This window comes from Cricetulus griseus, chromosome 2 (assembly GCF_003668045.3).
Source record: "Cricetulus griseus strain 17A/GY chromosome 2, alternate assembly CriGri-PICRH-1.0, whole genome shotgun sequence".
Lineage (NCBI taxonomy): Eukaryota > Metazoa > Chordata > Mammalia > Rodentia > Cricetidae > Cricetulus > Cricetulus griseus.
Genome location: NC_048595.1, coordinates 342,121,053 through 342,138,585, shown reverse-complemented (window position 1 = coordinate 342,138,585; position 17,533 = coordinate 342,121,053). Strand labels below are relative to the sequence as shown.

General features: G+C 36.4%; 1 protein-coding gene across 3 annotated transcripts in view; it reads left to right on the top strand.

Annotated features, from left to right (window-relative positions):
- Positions 1–17,533, top strand: part of Nipbl (NIPBL cohesin loading factor) — a 162,544-nt gene that overhangs the window by 37,427 nt on the left and 107,584 nt on the right. The gene's annotated exons all lie outside the window — the stretch shown is intronic.

Below are 17,533 nucleotides of genomic sequence, written 5' to 3'. Positions count from 1 at the left end.
GCTGGGACTACAGGCACCTGGCACTGCATCCAGCTGAGTTTTCTTAATACATATGCTTGAGTATTAGAGATTAAATAGGATTCTATTACTGCATGTGGGGCTCTTCTGATTTAACTACAGTAAAAGTAGTTAAAGTAATGTCATATTACTGTAAAAGTAGTGTCATATTCTGGGGTTCTTATCTTTTCAGATAAACATACTAAGTATATGGGCCAGAATTACTGTTATCTTGTATTGATAAACCCTATTTTAGTCAGATGATGGTAAATTAACCCTACAGTGTCAGTGGCTTAACATTATTTATTCAACAGTTGGCCAAAGAATAAATATGCTCCACATAGTATCTCAAGAAGCCAAGCTGATAGAGTTTTTGACAATATGTACAGCTGGGCATCTAGAGCATTAGGACAACATAGGGAAATAAACAACTTGCAGGTCTTTCTTTAACTTTTAAATATGTTAGTCATAGAATAACAGATCACTTCCATTCATTAATCAAAATATATTATATGTCTCTACTGGTAGGAATCTGGGCCATGATGGGGATCACACATGACTATTTGATAAACAATAAGTATCTCTATCATCTGCTATAGTTCATCTCAATAAATTGTATAGATTTTTTAAATCTGTCAATGATAGTCACTGCTACTATAATTATGTCTTTTTAAACTATAATAGGGTTTTATCACAAAAGTTTTATGACATGGTACAATTTACCATATAGGTATTGACAGCTTTCCCACAACCCATTTTTATTCGTTATCTTAAAAACTTCTGTGTACATTGATTTTGAGGGAAATTTTATTTTATCTAATTCTTCATCCTTATTTCTAGCATAAAATATGTTTAAAACAACTATACTCAGCTGTTTTCATTTTGTTTATGGCAGTTGTCACATTTTTCTTTCCCTCCCTCCCTCCCTCCCTCCCTCCCTCCCTCCTCCCTCCCTCCCTCCCTCCCTCCCTCCTTCCTTCCTTCCTTCCTTCCTTCCTTCCTTCCTATAGGCTTTCACTGCATAAGCCCTAGCTGCTGGTCTGGATTTGCCATGTAGCCCAGGCTAGCCTCAAACTTACAAGAGATCATCCTGCCACTGCCTCCTGACTGCTGGTATTAAAGGTGTGTGTCCTTCAAATTTACAGTATCTGAATTGAAGTTCCTAATAAAAGTAGCTAATACCATTTGGCACAGTTCCTCTTTTTACAAGTTCATTTAAATGGTTTATTTGTTTTTCAGGCAGAAGGTACTCTAAATTTACTAAATTTCTGCTGTAGTTGGAAAGATACTTTCAGTTTCTCTGAAACTTGTTAAAAAAATAAATTTCCATTATATTCTTGTTGAGTGAGAATCAAGACTTGATTACTGAAATAAGTCTGTATTGTCAATACTTTCTCAATTTTGTGACTCTTTCAAAAAGTAGCCAAAATTTTTTGCATTCAGTTAGGTAAAGGAGAATTAATGTATCAAAAACTTCAAATTTTGTAGTTTATAAAGCTACTTAATGAAATGAAAACGCTTCTTTTCCAAAGTGAATGTGAATAATACAGAAACACAGAATTGACTAGTAATTTAAAACTGTATTACAAATTGTTAAGTGATAATTCATTAATAAAGTAAAACAAGTGGTTAGTCATTTATTTTCCAAGAACCTTTTTCTCAATGTGGTTCTTAAAATATTGCCAGTTTCTAGTACTGCCCATAATATCATTAATCTTTTTCTATAATGTCCTTGGATTTTAAACACCCTGTGTGTGCATGTGTGTTATATGCATGTGTACATGCTTCTTTTATGCGTACATATATTGTGGAAGCCTGAAGTCAGTATCAAGTATCTTTTATCTTTGTCCACCTACTCTTTTTGAGACCCCTTGGTTTTGTTGTTGTTTTGTTTGTGGGTTTTTTGTTTGTTTTTGAGACATGGTCTCTCACTGAACCTGATTGGATAAGACTAGGGCTACAGGTGTACATCATGGTGTCTGACTTTTAACCTTTGTATTGGGGATTAGGACCCAGGTCTTCATGCTTGTGTGGTAAAAATTTATCAGAAATAAACCAATTTGGGAATATATTCCTAGAAGTAATAGTTGATCCATAAGAGCTGTATATAAAACAAAACAGGTTGTTTTCTTTGGCCATTATCAAGTATTGTACTTCTAACATACTATAAAAGTATCAACCACAGTAGATACTAACTTCTGTAGTATCACTGCCATTGTGACTGGTAGTTGACATTATTGTACAACACACAGGTTTTAGCTTTTCAGCTTTATTATTTTTTGATATTAGGCAACAGTTTCTTTGAGGTTCACTCATTTTGTTCATGTGTCACCTTATTTATCAAATAGTGTTATTATGTCAAGATTGAACGTGCTGCAGCAATTTTGTTGATACTGGCAAATGCCAAATACAAACCCCCGTAAAACTGATTACCTTTCTCAAGATAAAGAAAGATAAAAGAAAGATAAAATGGGAATTTTAAAGTATGACTAATAATGAGACAGTACATTTGTAGAAGATTTGAAGCATTAATTTTAACCCATCTTTAAGTACTCTAGGTACTTTACAGTAATATCTATAGACAAAGTTAAAGGGAAGTACATTTTAAGGCTAAGACTTGTAACCAATTTTAAAACTCACTTCTGCAGACAGTGATGTTATCTTTATGAGGCAAGGTTTTTTACTGTTTTAATTTTTCATGACTAACTTGCACACATTATCTATTGGTCATTATTTCTAGTAGCTAGATAATCTTTTGATCTTGTTTATAATTGTTGACAATTCTTATCAAGACTTTTTTAAAAAACGAAAATTGCCTAGCTTCTTCTTCATTCTCTCTGTAACCTTAAAAAAAAAAAAAACAGATGAAATTTAGTTATATTGCTTTGTACTTTTGGGTGTTCTGATGAATACTCTTACAATTCTATAAATCTAGGAGTTTTTCTGCAGCTGTTGAAGTTAGTTTTTGGTTTTTGGTTTTTGTTTTAATTATAAAATGGAAGATTTGGGGGTTGAGTATGGTGTGCTTGCCACAGTGCACCTGTGGAAGTTAGAGACAGCTTTGTGGAGTTGATTCTTTCCTTTCACCTTCCAGGTTGCCAGGCTTGCACAACAAGCATCTTTACCTACTGAACTATCTCAGTGGCCTCAGAAGTCAGTTTCCATCTATTTTATTTTTTGTGTAGGGTCTGTACTCTTAATCATGAACTCATAGGCTTAAATAAGTTTCTTAAAGGATGTATCACCAAATGGTAAAAACTCACTTAATACTGCCAGACTAGGTTCACTTTTATAGGAAGTCCATATATATTTTTGTACATGCATTGCAAATCAAGTCCTGCAAAGTTTAGCCTTACAATGGGTAGGACAAGATCCAGTTTGAGTATTTTATTGTTGATTAATTATCATTCTGAATTAATTCCTAATAAAGGTGGTTAAGAATTGTTTACAAGTTCCAAATTGGTTGTTTCTATTCTATTAATTGTCCTGTAGGTGGCAATGTTACAATTTGCCCACTCATACATTTTGCTTTGCACAAACATTCTGTTCCATCTTTAGATCTTTTTTGTTGTTAATGATTGCTTATATATGGTCACATCACTCTCAACACTTCTTATTATTGTCTGGTAATATGATTGCTCAAGTGATGAATTAAACTAGATCAGGGAGTAGAGAACTGTGTAAGTATTATTAATAATTTGAGGTAACAGCCAATTATCATTCAGTTTTTTTAGTGCTCAGCAATTATGTAATTTTTAAAATTTTTTTAAATACTGGTTCTGAGACACCGAGAACAGCAGTTAAAAACATAGGTCAAGAGAAACATTTGAGTTCTTATATCTCCTCTTAGCTGTGTGACTTTGAGAAAATTACTTAACCTCTTTGGAAAGGCTTTCATCCTGCAGCAGCCTACACATTGATTGGGTCAGGGAAACTATATTGTCTTGGGTATAATTGAGTTCACAACATCTAGCACTTAATAGGTTTCGGTAAGTTTTTTCATATGTTTTTGCATGAATGCCATGAAAATTATGAGTGTAAAAGAGGTAATAATATACAACAGAGGTGTTAGCTGCTATTCCTATCAACAATAATAAAAAATTCTGTCTTTCTAGTACATGAATTTTCTGTATGCTCATATCCCCCACATTTTACGGTGCTATTAAGCAATTAACTTGCTTACTTATTGAGGCATTCCATTAATGTGTGGATGTTAATCTCTGGCCAGCAAGAATGTAGAGAAGATTAGCATTTGTATAATTAATATGTCGTCTGCCATATAGAAGTACTCAACAGATGCTACTTATTAATTTTAGTGGTATTAATAAAAATTTAAAACAGCTTTTTTTCATATCCCATTTATCTCACAACTGTTAATATTTATTCAGAGTCTTTCTCTTATATTGATTCCATGTACATTGCCTAATCTTTAAAAATATGTGTGCTCAGTTCTGTTGTCCTCACTTTATATTGGAAGACACCATCAAATAAACTAATAGTATGCTTCACATTGCTCAACTATCAGTGACTGGATTATAATTTTAAAGCCTGTGTTCTTGCTTTTTTTGCATTATTTGAATAATTATTTCTTCTTGAGATGGAATTAAGAGAAAGTATACACATCTGTTGTATCCTTGTCTGCTTATTTTTCTTATTCCAATTACATTTTTTGTTTTTCTCTTTTTCTTCTGTCCAAACAGATTATCAAGAACACAGTATTTCAAGCCCCAAATTTCTATGTCACAGATTAAAATATATCTCCTGTTCTGTTGATGCTGCTAACAGGTTATGAATTATTTCTTCTACCCTTACCAATTTGTTAGTGACTCAGTTGCTTCCCCATGCCCCAGGCCCACAACAAATACGGAAAAATAGCAACAGCTCTATTTCCTGACTTACTTTTTAAACTCACTTCATATATACCTCTTAGCATTTAACATTTGTTAAATGTCTGTTGCTATGTAACAAACTAACCCCAGAACTTTGAGTGGCTTAAAATAGTAACCATTTTAGTATGTCTCATAATTGTGTTGATCAGGAATTTAGTTGGTGCTTAGCTTTGGTCATGTGCTTTTGATAGTAGTTACTTGACAGTATTGACTGGCCAAGTGAGTGGGTCCAAGCTGGTTTCAGACAGATACATTTGACCTTGATGAAGATACCCAGAAGAAGTCTGGGTACATCATCGGCAACATCTGTGTACAGAATCACCTACGTGGTTGTTCCATGGTCATCTAACATTTTTGATGACCCAACCTTTAGAATCTAAGAGGATGTCTTCACTGTGTTTTATTTGTCTTGTAAATCACACAGGTCAACCCAGATTCAAAGAGGGAAATTAGACTACTTCAGTGAGGACTAGCAAAAATGTGTAGCTGTTTTTAATCTGTCACCATGAATCACACCAATTTTAGATTGTGTATATCCAAGTGAAAATTAAATTGGTTATAGGGAGTGCAAATGGTTTCATGTTTTTCTCTACCACTGACAAATTTAAAAATTTAAAACTTACATGTTAGAATCAGAACAGCTATAATTGAACTTAATTTTCTCCTGGAGCTCAACCAAAGCATTTATTGGCTTGATTTGAAATATAAAGTTGGTTTTGTTATCATTAAAACTATGAATACTAGTATATAAACCTCTAATACCTGCTTGTTGGTTAATACTGTGATACTATATACTTCATCTCATATCCTGAGCTTACAGATTTGTAAATATGGAGGCCTGGAGAGATGCCTTAGTGGTTAAGAGCATGTAGTAGTCTTCGAGAGGACCTGAGTTCAGATCCTACTACCCATGTTGGGTAGGTTAAAACTAACCACCTCTAACTCAAGCTCTGGCGAATCCAGAGCTCCCTTTTGGCTTTCCTGGGCACCTACACTTTGACACATGAAACTTAAAAAACAAAAAATCACTTTAAAATAAACCGAAAGAATTTGTAGAGATAAGATTCAAGGAAAAACAAGAACTCACTTCTCACTTAACAAGTTGTATATTACAAGTAATATTTTTATGAACTAAGATAAAGATTTGTTTTTTTTTACAGAGGGGAAAATATCAAGGTATAGCTCTGGTTAAAAATGTCAAAATTTATATGCAAGCTTATAGATATTAAAGATTGTGCCTTTTCTGAATGAAAAAGGAAGTACTTGAGAGGTTTTTGAACAGAGGAAAACTACAGTATATTTTAATAAGATTGTTGGCTGCTGTGTAAAAGTACATAAGAGTATCAAGAACAGAAAAGACCAACTAAGGAGCTGCATTAGATACAATCAGAATGCAGTACTTCCGTGTAAAGACCAAGTGAGGGAGGGTAGTGGCTAAGAGACAGTCAAATTCTATGTAGATTTGAAGATAGGGGCTTCTCGTTTTATACCCATTCTTATTTTTGCCTGTTTTGTGTGACTTCATCATCACAGTGGGTATTTAAGTTAGCAACCCTTTCCTTAATATTAGTGTATGTGTATATGAGTGTGTGAATTATACCTCAATCATTATAAACTTTAAATGTAGATAACTCAAGAAAAATAGTTCTTGATCAGATAATCCTGCTAATTGCGTTTGTATGTTTCATATATGTGTACATGTTCATGTGCATATGTATGCAGAGGCCAGAGGTTAGTGTTGGGTATACCTCCTTCTGTCTCTCTCTATCTTATTTTGTAAGACAGGGTCTCTGGAGCTCATCAATTCAGCAAGATGAGCGGGCCAGTGAGTTCCAGGGATCCTCTTGTCTCTGCCTCACTGTGGTTAGGATTATAGGAATGTGCCCACCACACCTGCCTTTTTCTGCCTTATGTGGGTATAGGGATCTGAACTTAGGTCTGCATGCTTGCACAGCAAGTACTTTGTAGAGTGAGCTGTCTGCCTAGACCTTTCTTTTGATGAGAAATTAGAAAATGACTTTCTCAAAAGCCAGTTTGTTTTGTGGAATGTATATATGTTTGGAAAGAACTTTGATGGTTAAGCAGTTAAGTGTGACATTTCTTTACCATTTAAAACTAAATGGCGCTCTGCCGGCCTGACCCCTACCAAGAGCCCTCATCCAGTGGCTGATGGAAGCAGAGGCAGACACCCACAGATATACACTGAACTGAACTCTGGAACCTAGTTGCAGAGAGGGAGGAATGAAGATCAACGGGGAAGGTACCAGGCTGGTGAAACCCACACAAACAGCTGGCCTGAACAAGGAGGAGCACATGGACCCCAGACTGCTGTCTGGGAGGCCAGCACGGGACTGATCCAGACTCCTGAACATGGATGTCAATGAGGAGGCCTCTGCACTCTAGGGGGCCCCTGGATTAGTATTTTTCTCTGGTGTAAGAAGGGACTTTGAGAACCCATCCCACGTCTCGGCCTGGACACATTGGGGAGGGCCTTGGCCCAGCCCAGGATGATGTGGTGGACTTTGGGAGCCCCCGTTGAGGGCCCTACCCAGCCTGGGTAGTGGAGGGTGGATGGGGTGGGGGACACGTGGGATGTTGGGGAGAGGACAGAGAGAGGGAGAAGGGATTGATATGTGAAGCAAGCTTGTATTAAAAAAAATTAAGAAAAAAATAAATGGCATTGTAGTAGGCACTGAATATATTAAAATAGACATAATATGTTTATCATTAAGTTGTATATAATCAAATGTGAAGCCCGGACTTTTATATATAATTACATATCTTATATACAGAGGAAGCATGAAATTGCCTAAATACTGGGGTTTGTGAAGAGTAACACAGTGGTTTTAATACTACAATAGAGCAAGAGAACTGATCAATTTAGAGACTACTGTTAGGATTAAAGTTGCCTATGCAAATCTGGATAGAGATGTTTGGTAGGTAACTACATATATGGTAATAGTCCAAGTAAAAATTATCTGAAATAGCTAACACTATTTTGTTAGCAATGGTGTTTGCTGTTGCACAGGCAGAAATTACATTGTTCTGGCAAGTGGTAAAGCCTTCTAGGGAGAGGCAGTCAGAAAATGGTTTTGAATTGAAAATCTTTCTCAGTGACTACTCATTTTCCCTTCCTCCCTTTCATGAGGTGTGGTTGGCATTATAGTTTTCTGTGTCTACAACTACTTGGAGTTTTCTGGGTGAAATTAGTGTCAATCACAAGTCATTTGTAGTTTCTTGTTTTCCTTTATGTGCCAGTGTCAACCAACCCCTGTTTTTCCAGAATCTCTTTTTTCTATTCCATGTTTTCAACTTTATCAGAAAGGTGAACTTTTGAAATTTCTTCAAAAGTGAAAAATAGACTTCCTTCTGTTTAACTTATTTATCACAGTTTGGAAAGATTTTTTTTTTTTAATTGTATATGTATGCCTGAATGTATGTATGTGTACCACTTGCATGCCAGTCAGAAGCAAAGGTGTGAATCCCTACAACTGAAGTTACTGTCCGACAACTGAATTGGGTCCCCTGCAGCAAGGGCTCTTAACTGTCAAGCCCTCTCTAGCTTTTCACATTATTTTTTAAAACTAAGTTACTTGGGGCCAGCAAGATGACGTCCCAGCTGCATAAGCCTAGCATCCCAAGGTCTATCCCTGGAACCCACAGAAAGGTGGAGGTAAGAACCTACTCTACAAAGTGGTTCTCTTTCTGACTTATACATGTTTATTGTAGTGCCACATATATGTGAGTAACACACACATACACAAATAAGAATAGCAAAATTCATTTAAAAAATATAGGCTAACTTATTTTCTAAATTGTAAAAAAAGATGATTGAGCGCATTTATTCTCTAAAGAACAGTACCACCCCAACTGTGTAAAAATTGGTTTGAGGAAAGCAGAGGCTTAAATAGGCTCCGAGCCTGTAGATCTCATAATCTGAGAAACACCAACCACCAACATAGAATACTACATGTCTATGTGTTATAAGAGAACATACACAAGATTTTAACATCTAGAAGGCCTTGGGGAGCAAAAGGTGAACTCATGAAGCAGGATTTTACTTTACATTGCAGTGCACTTCATATTGATTAATAGGTAAATCCAAACCCAGATATATTTAAGCTAGATAAACTTCTGATGAAGCTTAATAGGGATTTATTGAGTGCTAATGATCATAGTTTACAAACTGATTACTACTTCCCTGATTTTATACCAATCAACAACTGTATTGTGTTTTTATTTTACTCATGAAGAAAAAGTGTCCTTTTTCTGGGAAGGAACATAATCTACTTGCTCTCATATCAAAAAGCAGATTCTTCTTGAGATCAGTGGCCCATGCCTTCAATCTGTCATTCAGAAGGTAGAGTGAGATCCCTGGGAGTTTGAGGCCAGTCTGATCTCCAGGGATACATAGGTGAGACCTTGTCTCAAAAAAAAGGTAGATTTTAATATTGTGAAAATATCTCTTTTTTTTCAGCCTAAGTTTGTTTTTCCCTACACAAACATTATAAACTTTTGTTAGAAAACTACTATATCAGAAACTGATTCAACAGTTTAAAGATTATTTCTGATTTAAAGAGCAGAATCCATATGTAATATGTATGTGCACATGTATTTATATGTGTGTACATATGTAAGTGGAATTAGAAAATAAGAGTTAAAGCTTTTAAATGAGAGTAAAATTCAATTGTAAAATAACAATAATAGTTACAGTAGTGGTTTCCAAAGTGATATATGTACTAGAGAAGATACAATTGCATGGTCCTGGGGCTGTGAAAGATAAGTTAGCTTATCATGGACAGGATACTTTTAAAAAAAAAATGTATTCTTATTTTGCCTGCATATATGTGCACCACATGGGTGCTTGGTGCTTGTGGAGGCTACAAAAGGGCACCGGATTCCTTGGGTCTAAAGTTAAATATGGTTCTGAGTTACCATATAGGTACTGAGAATTGAACCCTGATCCTCTGAAAGAGCAGCCACTGAACTATCTCTGATACCAACACCACCCCTTAATCTTGTCTTTGAAAATAACTTGTTTGTAATTTGCAGTAAGATAATGTATCTTCTACTTAGCTACTTGTCTTTCTAGAAAATTTTCTATACATTTTCATAGTTGAATTTATTGGGGGAAATGATTCCTTTAATGAAAGTTTAAGTAGACTATATAGAATAAGAGCTAATTTTTTGTAAAGATATCTTCTCTAAACAATCAAAAGATCTTATTTATACCTTGATAAGTCTGGCTATTTTGTATCTCTGAATCTATGATGTTTTGCTTCGTAGTTAGCTATCCATGTTTGGTATCCAGTGAAGCTTACATCCACTTAAGTGTAGTATCAGAACCTTTATTTACTTCAGAGTTACTTATAAATTCCCACTTTACCCATTATACCAGAATAATAATGATGTAGTTCCTAAATGTGTTGCTCTTCTTATTTTTTATGGTCCTGTGTAGACCCAGGTTGACCTTGACCCCATCCTCTTCATCCTCTTACCTTAGCTCCCAAGTGTTGGGATTATAGATATACTGGCACACTCGAATATATGCAAATTTTATTTCTAAATTAGTATTAGGCAAGTTGGACTAGTAAAACTGATTCAGTTTGGTCAAATGATCTATTGGTCTATAGATACTGTAATAGTTAATTTATTATGTGTGAAAAGTATTTTTTAAAACTTACCCATCATTGTCTGCTGATTTGGATAATATAGTAATGGTGTCATTTTGGTTTTTGTTTTGTTTTGTTTTGTTTTCTCTGGGATTTTGATTTTGAGATAAAGATTTGGTCCTAGACTAGAGATAATGCTAGAACACTTGCCTAACATTCATGATTATTTAAAAACAAAAAAAATGGGCTGAAGAGATGGCTCAGTGGTTAAGAACACTAGTCTTCAGAGGTCCTGAGTTCAATTCCCACATGGTGGCTCACAACCATCTGTTATGAGATCTGGTGCCCTCTTCTGTCCTACAGGGATACAAGCAGACAGAACACTGTATACATAATGAATAAATCTTTAAAAAACAAAACAAAACAAAACAAAACCTTTTGTCTTGACCCTACTTCTTCCTACAGCTGTGCATTTTCTCAACTGCACATTAAAGTTATCTGAATTTACTTAGTCTCTTTTCCCAATCTTAAACATATTCTTAACAATTTTCTGTCTTACAGCCTGTCATTTTCAAAGTGGATCTTTTTGTGTAGCCACCTAGAACTTCCATCTTGACTATTCTAGCTATCAGGTTTCAGTTATATGTTTACTCTCGAAGACTCTTCATCTGGCTTCTAAGACACAATGTTGTCTTAGAATTGCTATATCAACAATACTTCGAGCACAAAGCTGACTAGCTTCTAATTTTTCTTTTCACTTATTTGTCCTTAGAATATATCCTAGCAAAATGTCTTCCTAGGGCTTCCATTACAAATTTTTACAAATCTGGTGATTAAGAACAGCAGAAATGTCTTCTCAGTTTTAAGGGCCAGAGTCCCAAAACAAAATTGGCAGTAAACCTATTTTCCCTCCAAAGGCTCTGGGAAAGAAACATCTTGCTTTTTCTAGTTTCTGATGGCTCCAGGTATTTCTTCTCTTGAGGCTGTGTAACTCTAAACTTCCTCTGTATACCTTGCCTTCTTTGTGTGTCTGTATATCTACCTCTAGATATAGGTTCTAGCTTGTACCCAAAATGGTCTCATCTAGGTATCTATCCTCCCTTATAATAAATTCACATTTATATATTCCTGGTAGAGTTGTCTTAGTTAGGGTTTCTAATGCTGTGAAGAGACACCATACCCATGACAACTCTTATAAAGGAAAACATTTAATTAGGGTGGCTCACTTGCAGTTTGGAGGTTTAGTCCATTATCATCAAGGCAGCATGCAGGCAGACATGGTGCTGGTTAAAGAGATGAGAGTTCTTACATCTTGACCCACATGCAACAGGAAATGGTCTAAGACAGTGGGTGTGGTTTGAGCATATATGAGACCTCAAAGCCCACCCCCACAGTGACACACTTCCTCCATCAAGTGCTACTCCCTTTTGGGGCCATTTCTTTCAAACCACCACAGAAGGAAAGGAGTCTGCATTTCAACTCACTGAATCCAGAAAGTTTATAGTCAGGGTATTACTGCTTTTAAAGTTCCTTGAATTAATTTTTTCTTTGTGATAGTAATGATAATACATCATTTGTTGCTATTTGTATTTGGTTGTAGGATTTGCTTTTTCTCTATTAATAGTGGTAACTTTGGTATGTTTAATATCCATAGTTGAAGAAGTCAAAGTTTTATTAAGAAGCTACACTTTTTTGCATAATATATCCCAGAAATTATTTCACATTGGTTAAAGGTCTTTTCAGGTGTGTGTGTATGTGTAAGAGAGATATGTTTTATAATACTTCACAGTGCCTATTTCAGCTTCTTATGCTTTTTACATTAGTTGGATATGATACAACACACCTGTATTCCCAGCATTCTAGAGACTGAGGCATGGGGACCACAAGTTCAAGTTAGCCTTGGCTACATAGTAAGACTATCTTAAAAATAGTAAATATTTAAAAAAAAATAAGCCCAACAAAACAAAAACCCAAGGAGGGAGAGGGGTAGGGAGGATGAGAAAATAATGCCCAGGTTGTGCTTGAACACACAGTTCATCTGTTTGGTCCTCCTGTAACACACCTACACCTTTGTAACTAGTTCCAGGGGATCTGACACCCCTTGTAGCCTTGTCAGGCTCCTGCACATACATCATACACATAAACTCACAAGTACATACACATGCACATAGAAATAAACTAAGCAATGCCATTTCATTGTGATTGATTAACCATATATACTTTTGCCTTAAGAATGCCAAATGTCTTCAAATGTTACCCATCTAAATTTTTCAGAAGCACAATTTTGAAATTGTATGGTGTTCTGCCCATTCCTTTGAATACTTTACATGTTAATCTTACGTAAATCATGTCATTAGATGTATTATTTGTGTGCTTTATATTATTTGATCTCCTTATAGCTTCACATATGTTTTAGGATATGAATATTTGTTGTTTTTTTAAGAGAAAGAACAGGACAATTCATCCAAAGCAGATCTTTGAGGTGAGGGGTTTAGGGATGCTATCAAGGCCTTTCTTATATCATTCATCTAGTCCTAGTTATTTTTTTAAACAACAGACTTTTTGTCTGCATGTATGTCTGTGCACTTCATACATGTAGTACCCATAGAGGCTAAAAGAGGTGGTCAGATCCTCTGGAACTGGGTTTTGAACGACTATGTAAGCGCCAGGCACTGAACCCTGTCCTCTTTAAGAGCAACTGATGCATTTAACTGTGCTGTCTCTCCATCCCCACGTCCCAGTTTTTTATGAGAACTTACTAGGGAAATACCTCTCATAACATCTTTTAAAAAGTATAATTTTGAACAGTTGCAGATAGATAGATAGATAGATAGATAGATAGATAGATAGATAGATGGATGGATATGTATATATATATTTAGTTTTATGAATGGGATTTTTTTGTCTTGCTAAGTTGTAAACTTAATTTTTATTTGAGCATTAGTATTTGAATCTTTGTAGAAAAATATAATAATGTGCTTTTTTCGTGTGTACCAATTTTATTATTCAGATGGCTCTTTTGCCCTGAATTTTCACTCATTTATTTTTATCATGTATATTCTGGAATGAAGTGGGATATGATGTTTATGTGTATGATACTATGTTTGTGTGTGTTATTGTGATCACATTTGCCCTAGCCAGCCCTTTAAAGTTGTCTGACATGCTTGTTCTCCAATTCCAAGTGGCCACCAAATTTGCTTTCTACATCCTTCATGGTCATAGACTATGTTCTAATTCCAGGTCTATTTAATGTATGTATAGTTCTGTCCATTTGGCTCTTAAGCCTGCTGTGCTGTTTTGCATCTATTTGCCTTTCCACTTTTTTTGTGTTTCTGTCAAGCTCTCAGACACCATTACAAATGAAATTCCCCAGAATTTTTTCCTTATCCCATTCCCAATAGTTATTAGTATGGTCCCATGCATCAACAGCATTGGTATCATTTGAGGAAATTATTGTAAAGTATATTTTTTGGTGTTGCATGAGACATAGTGAGTTAAAAACTTTGGTGCTACTGTTCAGCAGTCTGAAACCCAGTGATTTTTCAGAGTTTAGCATGAATCAGAATCACATGAAGACTTACGTAAGTACTGGTTCTCATTCCTGAAAAGTTTGGGTTCAATGGATAAGATGAATTGAATGAATAGCTCCAGGTTTTTGCTCCTCCCTGTAATCAAGCCCTTTGGCGTGTGACTGTTCAGGTACAAAATCAGGAACTGTTTCCCTGTCCCTTAATTTTCAATTTGGCCACAGGTCAGATGCTTTTACCCTGAAGTGAGTGGACAAGACATAACCAAATGCTTGAAAACCATTTGCTCATTTGTGCCCCTGCCACTTCTAGGAGGCTGAAATGTCTAGCCTGCTTGTGGTTCCAGGCTAGAGACTGTGGATCCAAACTGAAACATACAAGCTATTTTGGAGAAATGGAATTTGATGTCTCCAATTCACTTTCAAATGCTTCAGTAGATACATATACATGTATATGCTTCTGGACACACATAGAAAAAGAGGAAAAAGATTATGGATATTAAAGTAGATGAGGCAAGATGTAAACAGTTGGCAATTCTTAATAAAGCTTGTGGTAGTTTCTCACATATTTGAATTCTTACTAAAATAATCCCCTCACCCATAAATAAGTTAAAGCATTTTTAAACTGGAAAACTTCTGCCTGTTATACAACAAAATTCTAAATCTGCTAATATAAACTTTTGATTTTTCTCAGTATAAAAAGCTTGTCGAAACAGTCCCAGTTTTTGATAATACAATTTATGGGTTTTTAACTTATGGTGGTGTAAAAGCAATATGCATTCAGCAGAAACCATGTTTTAATTTCTGAATTTTGATCTCTTACCAACTATTGACATGTAAGTAGTAAAATATTCTTTGCTAAGCAGCATCAGTGAGCCTCAGCTTTCAGTCAGCAATGACATCCTAAGGGTAAACAACAGATACTCAGTTGCCAAGCTACCATGTTCAATAGATTAGGTATATTAATGGTATATTAATGTATTTTGAAACTGTGACAATTTCAGTTTCAGAGCTTGTTTAGATTTAGCCAGCCATGTATGCACTATTTGGGGTTGAGGTATTCTGTATAGTGTGTGGGCGCCCTCGCACGTGTACATATAACTACTATGACACTTGACACAGACTTACTCAGTTATTCAAAGAACTATGCCTACTGAAATCAGTGGTAGTGCACACCTTTAATCGCAGCACTTGGGAGGCATAGGCAGGCAGATCTTTATGAGTTCCAGGCCAGCCTGGTCTACAGAGCAAGTTCTAGGACAAGCTCCAAAGCTACAGAGAAACCCTGTCTCAGAAAAAAATCAAAATAAATAAATAGAAAGAAAGAAAGAAAGAAAGAAAGAAAGGGAGAGAGAGAGAGAGAGAGAGAGAGAGAGAGAGAGAGAGAGAGAGAGAGAAAAGAAAAGAAAAGTAACAAGTTTTCTTGTTGGACTATCTTTGGCCCACCAGCCCACAAATAATGACCTGGAGACTTGTTAATTATGAAAGCTTGGCCTTAGCTTACTTAGGCTTTTCCCCAACTAGCTCTTAACTTAATTAACTGATAATGTTTTAGTCTGCATTCTACCATGTGGCTCAGTTACATCTTCTTAGTATGGCACCTTTGACTTGCTCCAAATCTGCAGGCAAAATCGAGCACCTAGATTCCTCCTCCCAGTCCCTCCCCCCCCCCCCCCCCCCCGCCTCTCTCCTGCCTAGCTATTAACCATTTAGCTCTTTATTAAACCAATCAAAAGGCACTTAGACAGTGCTCTTCTGCAGCAATACGCCTATGCGCTTCATCATTAACCCCTAGCAACTATTTTTGTTGTTGTTGTTTTTCGAGACAGGATTTCTCTGTGTAGCTTTGGAGCCTATCCTGGCACTCGCTCTGGAGACCAGGCTGGCCTCGAACTCACAGAGATCCGCCTGCCTCTGCCTCCCGAGTGCTGGGATTAAAGGCATTCGCCACCAACAACTGGCTACCCCTAGCAACTATTTATTAATCTGTTTCTTGTCTCATTACAGTGTTTCATGTGTTACATAAATGGAATCATACAGTATATATAGTCTTTGGAGTGGCATTTTTCCACTCAGCATAATCTCTTTGTGATTTCCAAGTTACTGTACATGCCTATAATTTGTTGCTTTCAATTCTGAATAACATCTTTCATTCCTTGTTACGGATCCACCACAGTTTAACTGCATTAAAGGGTGTTTGGCATTTCTAGCTTTGGGCTATCACAGCTAAAACTTCTATGAGCGTTCTTGTTCAGGTTTCATTTCATAAATATAAAAGGGTGTACACTTGCCTTTTATTTAACATTTAGGTCTGTCCTTTAAAGTTTATTCTGAGGCAGTTGATTTCAACTTGTAGAAGACAATTTTTCTTTTCAATGGTTTAAAGCTCTTTCTAATCTGATAGACAAATTTATTACAGTTCAAAATAATTTATTTCATGTTTTTGTTTTTATTTTCTGGGACAGGGTTTCTCTGTGTAGCTTTGGAGTCTGTCCTGGAACTTGCTCTGTAAACCAGGCTGGCCTCAAACTCATCTGTCTGCCTTTGCCTCCCGGGTGCTGGGATTAAAGGTGTGCCACTGCCCACTGCAAATTAACTGATTTCTCATTCAGTAGTGTAGGCTGACCTCTAACTCAGGATCTTTATGCCTCAGTTTCCTGAGTGCTAGGATTACAAGCATGTGCCACCATATCTGGCTTTAAGTTAAAAGTCTTAAGTATTTTCTGAGTCTCAAGGTAATCTCTTAACTGTAACCCCCTTAAAATCAAAAGACAATTACATGTTTCCAAAATGCAGTGGCACAGAATATACATTACCATTCCAGAAAGGAGGATTGGGGCACAATGAGGAAATACTGGACCAAAGCACTGGTGAAATCCAGCAGAGCAAACTCCAAATCCTGTAGCTTCGTGTCTGGTGTCAAAGAGCTTAGATGGCTCCATCTTCCCAGCTTTACTGCCTGCAACACACACTTCTCTCTCTAGATCTGGTTCTGCTTCCTGTGTGCAGCTCTCCTTGGCAGGTATCCCACAGCTCTGGCGTCCCTAACATCTTGGGGTCTCCAACGCAATCCAGGCTGTCTTTCCCAGCTGCATGCAATGCCCTCAGCAGCTCTCTTTAATTGTGGAAGATTTTGTAACTCTGACTCTTGTATCCTTCTAAAGCCAGTCCACATGGACAACACTGCCAAGTTTAATTGACTACTTGGGATGGATCCTAGCCTCCTCAAATCATATTACAGCAGCTTTCCTTTGTTGGCCTTTTTGGAGCAGAACATTTTTTAGATCTTTTCTTTTTACAAATTGGAAGCTTTGCTGTGTCCAAAATGTGTGGTGTGTTCAGCAATAGTCTTACCTTCAAGTTATGGGTGGCAACCAAGGACAGTGGTAGTAGCCTATATTGTCTGGGGAGTCTCTTGGACTTCTGACCAACAATTCAAAAGGAAATTTTCCATGCCTGGGCCTGGGGGTTTTGTTTTAGATAGTTTATGGCTTTTGGGAGGGCATCAT